This window comes from Hibiscus syriacus, unplaced genomic scaffold (genome assembly GCF_006381635.1).
Source record: "Hibiscus syriacus cultivar Baekdansim isolate YM2019G1 unplaced genomic scaffold, ASM638163v2 tig00005974_pilon, whole genome shotgun sequence".
Lineage (NCBI taxonomy): Eukaryota > Viridiplantae > Streptophyta > Magnoliopsida > Malvales > Malvaceae > Hibiscus > Hibiscus syriacus.
The window spans coordinates 1,159,527-1,172,850 of NW_024062076.1; the positions used below are offsets into that span (position 1 = coordinate 1,159,527).

Sequence of the window (13,324 nt, forward strand, 5' to 3'; positions counted from 1 at the left end):
CCAGTACCGATACCTCTACCCAGATTTTACATACTTCACTTTGATTTTTACCATATTTTTGCCTAAATTTCTTACTTATATCTCCAACCATACCATTAAACTCATCATTACTTAATCTAACTAACTTACACCCATAAATTTCCCTATAATATAAAAAATCTCCAAAGAACACTCAAAACTAAGAATCACACCAATTTTTCAAACATGTTTTTAATCACTTCTAAAGCTCCGAATCTCTTATTTTTTTTCTTTGTCAAGTCAAATATGCCTTTAAACTCCGATAAATGACGTTATTTAATTAAATCAATTAAAAACCCATTTTATTCAATCTCAAATAAATCATTTATCTCTTAGTTTTAATCCTCCTTAATCTTTCCTTAAGCCTCTATATTACTTAAGACTTCAAAACCAACCCAAAAACGAAAGGAAAAACCAACTTGAAGTATATTTTTCCTTAGATATGGAAGGCACGGGACGAGAAGAAGAAGATGAGAGAACCACTTGTAGACTTATCCTCTTATTTCCCCACTTAAATATCCTTAATAAAAATGAATATTAAATTCATTTCCCTCTAAAGGACCATAATGCCCTTACATTCTTCTATTCTTAATAATTAGCCTTAAACACAATTTCCTTAATCTTTCCCTATACTTTTCAATTTAATTAATTTAACCCAACAAATTTTAAATCCTTTCACTATGGTCACCGACCCGATATTTGGGGGTATTACAATAGCTTCATATGGAATCAACATCGTAGCCCTCATGATATGGGGATTTTTTTGGCTTGGACTGAATTGAAGTTACCAAGTTCTTAATCAGTATTGGAAGTAATTCCTCATAAATTATTAGAAATGGATCAAATTGACTTTTTTCTCGGATTATCTTATAAGGCTCGACCCTACGACGAGCTAAATAGGCTCCACCTATATTGATTTCAGCTTCCTCTTCGACATTAATCCTGCTTGTATTCCTCAGTTTACCATTCTTGATAGCTCTTTCAATCATTTCTGCATATGTGATGAAGTCAAAGAAACACTTAGTGGCAGCCTCTAACATGTAGTTGATATATGGAGATTTTTAATTTATCGATGAATAAAGTGATGAACTCCCTTTTAATCATTGGTGGATGCACTTGAGATACAACATCCCTCCATCATTATGCATATTGTTGGAAGCTCTCATTATGCTTCATCTCCATATTTTGTAGCATTGTTCGATCAAGGGTCATATCAATCATGTACTTGTATTGACCTAAAAAGGTATGAGCGAAATCCTCCCAGGAGTGAATTTGAATACGACTTAGTTGATTATACGACTTATAAGTGGGTCTAATCAAACTATTTTGAAAATAATGGATCAACATCTGATCATTGTTAGCGTATTCAGTCATCATTCGAATAAACATTATGAGATAGGCAGTAGGGTAACTTGTTCCATTGTACTTTTCAAAATCTAACATTTTGAATTTAGGTGGGAGTACCAAGTCAGGAACCAAGACTTTGTCCTCTATTTCCTTTGAATGTCTCTCTACACAAATTTTTTAAGTTCACAGGAATCTCATTCTTGGCTTTTTTAATCTCATCAGGATGGGACATATTGTGATCAGTAGGAGAATCTTACTCGGTGGCTTGGTAGCCTCTCGAGTGAAATGAGTAATTATGGATTAGCCTGTGCCATCACACACTTAGAGGTTTCCATGGATAGAAAAACATGTTTTTTGCCTTTTTTCTGATTGATCCCGACTAATTTCTCAACAATCTGATCGAATATGTTGGCTTGGGTTTGTAAGATGTGGTCTATGGTAGCCTTTTTTGATTGATCTAATTTAGCTTCCAAATCTCGTTGCATTTTCTATAAATTCTCTTCCAGTTCTTCCTTCAATTTTTTGAATTTTACTTCCATTATGTCATGTGATTAAGACCACTTCCATATAATTATCCATGAATTAATCACCATGTTTTCATGAATGAAAAATGTGAAAATGTTTAAATAAATGAAATACATAATGTAAATATGCAAATGCATATGCAAAAAGTTGATCCCAACGATGAATATCATTGAATATTTTTCATCAGAGATAAAAAGTCTTCACATTACAAGATAATCCATTTTACATACATGTTTTAGCTTAGGCATTGGATCTAAAATGGGCCAATACTTCATCTCAGAGGTTTGTACTTGAAAATTATGCTCCTCTAGCGCTCTATAACATATCTCAGTTAATGTCCATGTAGTGCTACAATCATCTAACACACCTTGATGATTAATGGTGGAATAGTTGTAAACGAAATCTCTACCATTACTTTACATTCTCGGATAAAGTGATCACCTTTCGAGTCTTCGAGGTTGCTCTATCAGTTAGCTCTAGTGCGCAATCTTCAAGCAATTTTCTTCCTCATTAGCCATCAGTGCATGTCTATGTACGCGACTGCTTGATTGAAAACTTTTTTCTCTATGTATGAAAATTTTTACTTAAATATTCCCTTACAAATCAACATTTTTGCATTATGTTACCATGCTACAATGTAAAAAAATAAGAAAATAACAAAAAATTAGAAAAAAAATGAGTTAGTACAGGTAAGATAATCGATACAGATAAAACTGTTATTCAGATATGAATATAACACCTACCCCATCATGGTATCTACCCCGAGCATGCTCTTATTAAATAGGAATCCTACCCATACATGTTTTCTACCCGACATGCTTTATTTCAAAAAATTAATCCTATACACACGATATCTAATTCACATCTTTCAAAAAAAAAAATTCTATGAATTTAAAGCAAAATGTAAAGGTTTAGAGTCTTTCTTCCTTCGTGTACACTTATTTCGGTACCTACTAATGGACAGAGGTTCGACATGACTCTACCTAGGGTGACCAATTTATGGTTCACTATATGTATGGTTTCAAGTCTATTAAGAAATGATACTCGAATTGTCCTTGTTGTTGGTGCTCTATTGGGCTGCCAAACCCTCAATCCTAACCCATTATAGGCTTAAATAAATCGAGTTTAATCTGAGGGTTTACTTCCTTATACCAATACGAGGAATAAATTCCTACGAGGATATAAGGCATGTGTAACCCAGAGGCTATTTGATAAGACTTGTATGAAGAATAAATTCTTACGAGAGTATAGCTTTCACCCCTACTTACTTGGGACAAAGCTCGAGTATATAGCTTATGTCATGCAAATGCGCGTGACGTGTATGAGGAGGAACATACAAACCTTTGACCCAAAAAAAGAAAAAACTCTTCATAGAAACCTTGACAAAGTTGAAAACATAGATTAAAACGTTAGTATGATAAAAATAAATATGATAAAAATAAAGAATTTATAAAAATTTCAATAAATGGATCATAAGTTAACTATGGACTCAAACTCATAATTTCCATCATTATGACAATGTATAAGCAACTTACAACCTAACTCTCTAAAGTGTCCCTAGTGGAGTCGTCAAGCTGTCATAATAATTATTTTGAAAAACAATTATGCTTTTAAAACCAATTATGACTTATTTAAAGAAAATAGGGATTTTTAATTAATTTGAATTATTTTGAATGGGAGTCACCATCGACCTTTAGGTTAGGTTGGTCGAATATCTAAAAATGTCTTTTAAAATAATTTTAAGAAAAATCGTTTTTAAGACAAAAATTGGTATGAGTTATCAAATATTCATTTTTAGGATCCGAGAGTCAATTACGCTTAGGGAAGGGTTATCACCCTCACAACAGTCAAATCTGGTACCTAATCGCTTATACATTGTCGTGAATGGTGAACATCGTAAATTCGAATCAATATTTAAAGTGTGATCCTTTTATTGAACATTGGATAATTTGTTTTGAATTTATTAGGTAACATTCCTTAATTTAAGAAGAAATCACGGGATTTGGACATCTTCCAATGAAAAGGTTATCTCGTTTATTTCTTCTTTATACGAGAAATATCCCATTCCCTAACGTTATCAAAAAGCACGAATTGAATATAAATCGACTATTACATAAAATAAATTACTGTTTAAAAAATGTATTGCATCATTTGATTAAAAACGAATTAATTATAATTAACTTATTTCAAGTTCATTTTTCGTTCGAATATCGTGTTGAATCGCACTACTTCAATCATGTTGTGCTTTTCGCGCCCATTCTACGATAGTGTGTTCTTGAAAACATACGAGTATAATGAAATCTTATCAAGTATTAATATCGAATATAAGAGTAGATGCAACTTTAACAAATGATGATTAAAACATGTGTTATATTAATATATATAAAAGGGCTAATATATTTAAAATAAAAAATAGGTGACCATATTATAATGAAACAAAATGAAAAGTAAAAATTAAAAAAATAATTAAAAGCATGAAACAATGATGACCAAGATGGATAGATTGAAACTACAACATAAAATAACAAAGCAGAACCCATTAGCGACTAGAATTGAATAAATAGAAAATAAAGAACAGTAGCTAAAGGACTGAAATTAAAGTTCTGAAAAATAAATGACATAAATATAAAACATAAAACTAAAGCAATGAAATTAGAGGACTGAAATTAAATAAATAAAAAACAAAGGGTAGAGAATTAAATGTGAATAAAATTAAATAAAAAAAAATAAAAGAGCAATAAATTAAAATGTTAGTGGTTAATTTTAATATTTAACTCGGACAGTAAATAATGCAAGTCATACCACGGTACGGGTTGTCGCAAGGGCGTACTATAACTCGAACATAAAATAAATAAATAAATAAATAAAAAGTTAGTGGTTAGTAGTTAGTGGTTAGTGGTTAGTAATTAACGGTTATCTTTAGAAATGTTAGTAGAGTCCAGACCATAATAATGTGGATCGTACCCCTGATCGAGTCACCACAAGGTCGTAGAATAATTCGAATATTAATAAGCAATAATTATTAAAGAATCAATGACCAAAATAAAATAAAATAAAATAAAATCAACAAACTAACTTAAATAAATAGGAAAACATATGTGGTGACTAAAATAGAAATGAAGAGAAAGATATGCCAAATTCGAAATCAAATAAAAATAGGAACATGTGACCAATATGCGAAAAAGCGGTGGAAGTTGGAGGACTGGAGTGTAGTTTTCCCCTAAAATAGGTGGCCAAAATTCAATGGGGTACTAAAATGAGGGACATAGGCGTGATTTACCTTTTTTCTTAAAACACAAAATATTCTCCCCTTTTTCGTACAGTTCAACCAAGACCCTAACCATGACCAAAGGAGGAACGACTGAAAAAACTCTCCCTCCATTATATTTCTCTCTCACTCTTTCTATCCCCTCTAGACGACAACCAAAAAACCAAAGGTTCAAATGACCCCCTTGTCGGACACATTACCCCTGCCGCTCAACAAAGACCACCCAAGCTCCAATCGACGCCCAAATTGACCAAAGAAAACCAAACAAAGGTCTAAGGGACCAAGTTCTACTTCCCTCTCCTTGCTTTCGACCAAAGACTGCAAAGAATCACGAGGTCACGACCATCTTCAAAATAATTCTCAAGTGTCTTCAATCCAATTTTAATTTTGGGACAAAATTAGGGTTTAACAAACGGTAAATTATAAATAACCTGTAGGTCAAAATCTAAGATTAGTCCCTCTATTTGATAAAGTTTAAACTTTTTTAACTTTAATCAAAATAAGGACTGCAATTGCAATCTCACCTAAAATATTAATTGTTACAAGAAGAAATAGAGCGAGGTACATAGACGTGTGTGTCTATTTTAGGTACAGAAATCAAAGTAAAAGCAAAGAGAAGAAAATGGAAAGCTGTCTTTTTCCTCCTCTTCTTCCTCTCTGTAGAGGAAACACTGACAACATTGGATGTGGTATTTACTCCTACATAAATTTTTTAATTATTATTATATTTATTATTCTCAGTTTCACTCAGTTTTATTTTTTGGTGCTCGCGATCGGTTCAATTTATGAAGCTTTGGTTCATGTTGGGTTTTATTTGTACATGTCAAAAAACCATCGTTCAAAACTTTTTGTTTTGGTTGAGGTAGAGTGGTTTTGAAGATGAAGAAGCTATGGTCTTTTTTTTTTCCTGAGAAAGATCCCATCATTCATTTATCAAGTTAACTACTTTCTTCGCTTTGAATTTAATATTGGAGTAAATTTCTCCTTTCTTATAGGTTACACTATTTGATTGTTGCAGTTTGACCAATAGCTCCATTTTAGTGTAGTAAAAAATCAGAAAAAAATGATTGGAGATTGTCAAGTCATTTCATCAAAGGGAGAGAACGTGGTTTCTTCAGAAGCCTTATTTTCATCAGCATTTCAAAGCCCTAATTTAAACTTCTTGCCTTTCGAACCATTAATGATCCCTGTAAGTCACTCAAATTACCATCTTCCCTTGTTCTTGCTTAACTTCTACTACTGTTTATTCATTGTATGTTACAGAAAGAAGAAAATGGGTTATTTCTGAGAGGGAAAGAGGATATGGAAAGCGGGTCTGGTAGTGAACTAAAGCTGAAGACAAGTTTGGGAATGAAGAGAATAGCAGTGAGCAGCTCCTCAAGAAAAAACGTTACCCTCGATACACTGCTTGTCAGATACAATAATTGTAAGCGTATTTCCACGTATCTTTAACACTTTCTTATACCCATTCATAATTATAACATTGCCTTCGTTTATAGAGACCAATGCTTTGTTTTTTTTGCAGTGTTTTTAAGGAGTGTCCCCATCCTGATGACAAGCAAAGGACGAGACTCGGCCAAGAACTTGGCCTTAAGCCTCGCCAAGTCAAGTTTTGGTTCCAAAATTGCCGCACTCAGATGAAGATGAAAATGAAACAACTTTATTTTCATCTCCCTCTCTGGTCTTTCTCTACACATACCGAAAAGTTAAACCCTAAAAGTGAAAAAACCAGTTCAAACCCTAAAGTGAAACCCAAGGATGAGATCTTCTTGAATTTGGGGTCACTGCAACTGCAGAATGTATTCATAAATGTGGACTGGGGTTCAGAATTAAACTCATTTACCAGCTCATGTTCTCCCCAAATGGTTCTTATAGTTAATGCAGATTATATAATTTATGTACACTCATTATGGCTGTTAAGGATAAAATTTATGTTTGATTTTGCGTTTGTTGGTTTAATTTAATTGTTAGGCCCAACAAGATCGATCTGAGATTGCCATACTTAGAGCTGAGAATGAGTCTCTCCAGAACGAGTTTTATTGCCTTCAGGCGGAACTAAGCAAACTTATTTGTCCAAATTGTGATGGTCCGCCTGTTCCTGGAGGTCGTATAATGAATGCACGACTTGCAGAAGAGGTTATTCATCACCATTTTACTTTTTCTCTATTTATATATATTATCCCTAAGCAGAATGCTTACGATCAATGTTGCTATCTTTTAACAGTTGGAACGTGTCTTCGCCATTGCTTCACGATATATGGGGCATAGTATCAAATTGTGGTTGCGGATTTTGTTGCGGTGTCGCGGTTGCGGATGCTACGGACGTTACATAACGTGTTACGGCTGTCGCGGGCGTGATCTCTTCCTCAAAAATCATAATAATTATAAAATATTATATTTATACGTTTTACAATTATCTTTTAATATACTAATATTAATATACTCTTTTAATATTTTATTTTGAAAATAAAAATTTAATTTCATAGATAAACTTTATTAAAACTAATATAAATAGTAGAAGTGCTATCACATTTGATAATAGGTAATAACAATTACAATGTTAATGAATAACATATAAACAATATCACTAAAAATCATATCAAATTTTTTATATTGTAACATAAAAGTGTTCATTTTACATAACTTAGAAAGAAAGAAAAATACATAACTACAAATATAAAAATTCTATATCTTACAGTTCACCACCAAAATGAATAGCGTGGCGGATCTAAAGCAATTCCATCTTCGTCATTGTCTTGGTTTTGATTCCTTCCTATTCCATGTGAAGAAGCCATCTGTAACACCCCCATACCGATGCGGATGACCCAATCCGATATAAGGTGTCACATTAGGGCCACCGGAGCGACCCACCATAAAAATCTCAGAAAATTTAATTTTTTTATTAAATCATGTAAACTCATAAAATGATTTATCATTATTTAGAAATTAAATAGGTTTTCAGACTTAGATATAAAACAAAATACAATCTACAAGACCCCTAATCCATATACCATACTCTGCTAGCAATGCCGGAAAAACTCTATTTTTGATGTCGATAGAAGCACTGGTACGCTTCTTTTAACCTGAAAAAGTGAGTAACAGAGTGAGCTTTGGGAAGCTTAGTAATACAATACTACCAGTTGATGCTACAGGACATGCAGATAAATGGAAAACCATATAATTTCCTTATTGAATCATACGTATATTGGTTTTTGGGATAATTTGGGGTTTCACTTGTTGTTCATCGAGTAGAAGCCATGAAGATCTCAGTTCATAGGAAGCATTCATAGTATCACATTTTCAGGAGGTCGAATAGGATGTCTAGTGTGTTACAATCAAAACCAGTGAAAAGATATAAATCTTTTAAAACCATAGTGGAACCCTCCAACCAAACTTCATTATGCAATTCCCCATAACTACGTCCGTAGGGCTTACCCTAAGCACAAAGAAAAAGGGAGCCAACCTAAGGATATGCCTTGGGGCTTATGGCCTACCCAAGGGTATCCTTAGGTCCGTCAGGCTTACCTTAAGAACACAACAAACGAAGCCAACCTAAGGATATGCCTTGGGGCCTATGGCCTACCCAAGGGTATCCTTAGGTCCGTAAGGATTTACCAGCTGGATCAGGGTTGTACCTCCATATCCCATAGTCCAACCAATATAAAAATCCAATATAAATAAGTTTTAGCCGTAAATCATAATTTCTGGATTGTTCTCCAGTAATATGTCATAACTGTGATAATGAAATAAATCGTATAATTGATTTCCACCTGTACACCATATGTAGTCCAATGATTAACCCAATGAGTGCCTTGGGGCCTGAGAGCCTACCCAAGGATTACCTTAGGTCCATAAGGATTTACCAGTTTGATTAGAGTTGTACCTTCATTCTACCCATATAATATCCCAATAAAATAGTTCGAGTATAACCAGTGAAAACAAAAAACCATAGTTCATAAACCAATAATATCTCTGATTCCATAAATCAGGAACAATTCATATTTTTCGATGAAAACCATAATCGGAGAATACATATCATGTTGTCATGGTTCATAAACTAGTAAATCAATGCTTTCGTTAAAACTCATTTCAGAACATATAAAACTGTCAAGTATTTCTCAAAGACACTTGGTAGTTATCAGAATGGATAACATGAAACTGATGTAATTTGATCGGATTCCAGGAATGAGGTCCTATGGAAAAGAATTGATTACTAATCGATCTAATCAGACATTTAAGGTTAATACTTTAGAATCCCACTATGATTCATGTGAATCATGAAAGTGTTCAGGAACCTTTTATACAAAATAATTCTAGATTCAGATTTACTGAGAGTGATTCCATTACCCAAACAATCATGGGTATTCAGGAGTATACATTGAATTAACATGATTTCAGTCCAATTGAACCAAATGGGGTTTTCAGAATCCTTTGCATCCGAGTTACTTGCGTGTTCAGATATGACCAATGTGATTTGAGCTGATAAGTGAGAAACAAAGATTCAGGACATCTACCATTTATATTGATCAATAGGATTATCGAACAACTCCCAAACCTGATGTCTGTTAACTGGTCAATTCATTGCCCTTCCAGGGTATTCACTCTTTAATACCAAATATTATTGTCTATAAATCATCTTCAGAATCATCACTGAATAGATCTTAAGGAAACAAATAGATATTCTAATGGTCTTTAGTTCATTTTAATATTGCAATAATACCAGGAATTGTCGACGTACTTAATTCTTGGTTCATAACCCATAGGAACAATACATTATGAAAGTTCATTGGTGTTCCTAGACTCATCCAATCACTTACTAAATTCTCAGTCATTAAGGCTACTTAGTTCATTTAGTAGTCAAGTCGATCCCAGTTACTTCAGAGTGTTCCCGAGTAATTTAGACACTTCTAAGTTTCGGATACACATTGTACTTCTATTCAGTTCACTTTGGTCATATAACAAAGTCATTTTGGTATTCATGGTTTATTTATCTCACGAATATCCACTTGTTAGTACCGAATGTACTCTAGAATTTAGCTGAGCTGAGCACTTCCAGAATTATCATCGATCGAAACTTGAGGAAACGAACGAGCATTCAATTGGTATCTATGCCATTTAGATACCGACATAGCATTAGGGTTGGTCGTTCTACTTAATCTGTGTTCCATAACTTTTAAGGGTAGTACAACATCTATGTTTATTTGGATTTCCTTAATTAATCCAAGACATTTTCTTATTCTAGGCCATAGGGTATTTTGGTCATTTTGGTGCTCAATGTTATTTCTATCATTTCATAGCTTGAGGATATCCAATCCTTCGTAGGCTTGGTGAAATTCTTGGGTCATTTGCATTCTAGGGGTATTTTGGTTGTTTTACAGATCCAGGGTATTTCAATCATTTCCTTACTTTATATCTTATTATTTAATTCAAACTTATCATATATTTCATTTCTTTTGAACAATTCTAACAAGGGAGCACCCTCGATAAATTATTCTTCACGTATTTACTCACAACTCGGAGATTTACGGATTGTCATATTTTTCTGAAATACATAATAACAATAATTTCATAAAAAACGGAGCTTAATTGTGAAAAATGGATTGAATCGAGTGATTAATCAGTGAAAAACAACTTACCGGGTTCGAATTTGAAGAAAAGGACCTCAAAAACGGACTCATGACATAAAAAACGTCACGATAGGTGTACTCAAAAAAGTCAACGGTCGGTTAACGGTCAACTACTCGGTCAACGGTCATCGGCTTGGTCAACAGCTCGGCTCGGCTCAGCTCGGCGGCTCAGCTTGGCTCAGTTCGACTCAGCGGCTCATCCCAGATCGGTTCAGCTGGTTCAGATTAGTCCAGCCAGTCAACAATGAATGATCATCATAAGGATATCTAGACATACCTTGATCTCCATAAAAAGCAGTAGAATAAATGTGTCCATATTCTGGTTAGTACATACCTTCATTATACCACCATGATCATCACAACCACCATCATCATCGTTATCGTCATCATCATAACTTGACGTCAATAGTTGAACATTTTCCTCATAAAATAGAGTAGGTGAACTATTTATATCTTCACCTTGAGTTTCTTCATCAGTTTTATTAAGTAACTCCTCGAGAAACCATGAGAAATTTTGTTCACTATCAAGTGTAGCATTCTTTCTTTCTTTAATCATTGCATTTAGTAGGTCATCTTCTTCAAAAATATTTTCAAGATTAATCAGATTAAAACCCATTTCTAATTATTGTGCACTTTTTCTTTGCATGTGTCTCAGCTTCAACCTCATATTATAATGGAAATAAACCAATTTTTGAAGCTTTTTATGCTTGAGTCTATTTCTCTTCTTTGTATGGATGAAACTAAAAGTACTGCAATTATGCTCACAATTTGAAGATGAAGTTGTTTTACTCAAAACATTGACAACGATCCGTTGAAGTTGCGGTGCACAATTTCCATAATTAATCCACCATTTAGATACAAAAACATAAATATTAAGATATAATTCATAAAGTATTTATAAAAATATCTTTATTATTTACAAAACTATAGAGGATAAATTCTTTTTGTTTACCAAGGTTAGTCTTCAAAATTGTAGGTTGAGCTAATGATGTTCCAAAAGAATCTATTTTGTCTCGATATAGCAACAACTAAAAATAAATAAATGAATTAGTAGTTTAAACATGATAATTTATGATTTTTTTCAAACAATTTAATTATATAAAATGTATACATGGTTTATTGCAAGAATTTGATCAATCAAGTTGGTCCTCTGTATGATATTTCTAAATCCATTCATAGTTTCACGAATCACTTCACTTGTGGAATTGCATCCATATAGAAATTGTGGATTTATACAATATCCTATTGATGAGTGTTCTAAATCGGTAATATTTTCTTGTTTATCCTTTGATCTTATGGATTTATTGTTGTTGAGTTGGTTATCATATGCTTATTTGTGTGCAGTAGCTTAATTTCTAGAATTAACAGTAAAAAGGGTACATTCTACATTTGTTTTATTATTTGGTCAGAGCTGGAGACATGGGCACGACTCGGGCATGACACAATCTGACGTGGCAGTTTCTAGAAGGTCCAGTTAGTAGCAGTTTTCTAGAATATCTTTTCATCGCCTTTTAGAAGGTGAACGAGCAGAGATATCTTAGGAGACTTATTTTTAAATTTTAAAGTTTGAATTTAGAAAAAAATTGGAGGGATCTTTGTAGGACCTCCCCAGAGGTCTTATAATCCATATGGTAACACTTACAACCCAGGATGGAGGGATCATCCAAATTTTAGTTACGCCCAAAACTCATGGCCAAATCAAGCTTATTAGCCATGGTCGTCTCCATCACCCCTACAGCCGCAAAAGACATCGTTAGAGTCAATTGTTGAAAGATTAGCTCATTCTTATGAAAAGTTCTAGATTTTTACTGAAGCCCACTTACAAGAGGTAGAGAATCATATAAGCCAACTGGCTCAGACTGTGGGACGTTTGGAATCACAAGGTAAACTTCTATCTCAAACCAAGGTAAATCCAAGGGGAGAATGTCAATGCCATCACTCTTCGGAGTGATACAGTGATCGCGCCGCCTATTCCAGAAGATGAAGCAATCTAAAAAAGGAAATAATATGGTTGACTCAATATCCTAGAAGAAGAGTGACAAAGTACAAACGGATCCAACACCATCTCCCTATGATGTGCCACCACATTTTCCATCAAGGTTAGTAAAAAGGGATAAACAAGATGAGGAAAAGAAAATACTAGATATATTTCGGAAGGTGGAAATCAATATACCTCTCATCGAGGCTATCCTAAAGGTTCCAAGATATTCCTAGTTTTTGAAAGACCTTTGTACAACAAATAGGAAATTTTCTGGGATCGAGAAGGTAAATCTGGGAGAACATGTCTCAGTTGTTTTCCAATGAAAGTTGCCACAAAACTGAAAGACCAAGGTATGTTCGCAATACCCTTTAAAATTGGTAAAGTTGGGATAAAGCGAGCCATGTGTGATCTTGGTGCCTCTATTAATGTGATGCCTCTCTCTGTTTATAATATGATCACTAACGAGCCCTTAAAGGATACAAAAATATCAATCCAGCTTGCCGTCAGATCTGTCATTTACCAGGAAGGACTCTTGGAAAATGTGTTGGTGGAGGTAAA

The 13,324-nt window shown here is 33.7% G+C and overlaps 1 pseudogene; it reads left to right on the top strand.

The window, feature by feature from the left end:
• The first annotated feature begins 6,221 nt into the window (after nucleotides 1–6,221).
• The window catches only part of LOC120200466, a 28,159-nt pseudogene continuing 21,056 nt past the window's right edge, over nucleotides 6,222–13,324 (top strand).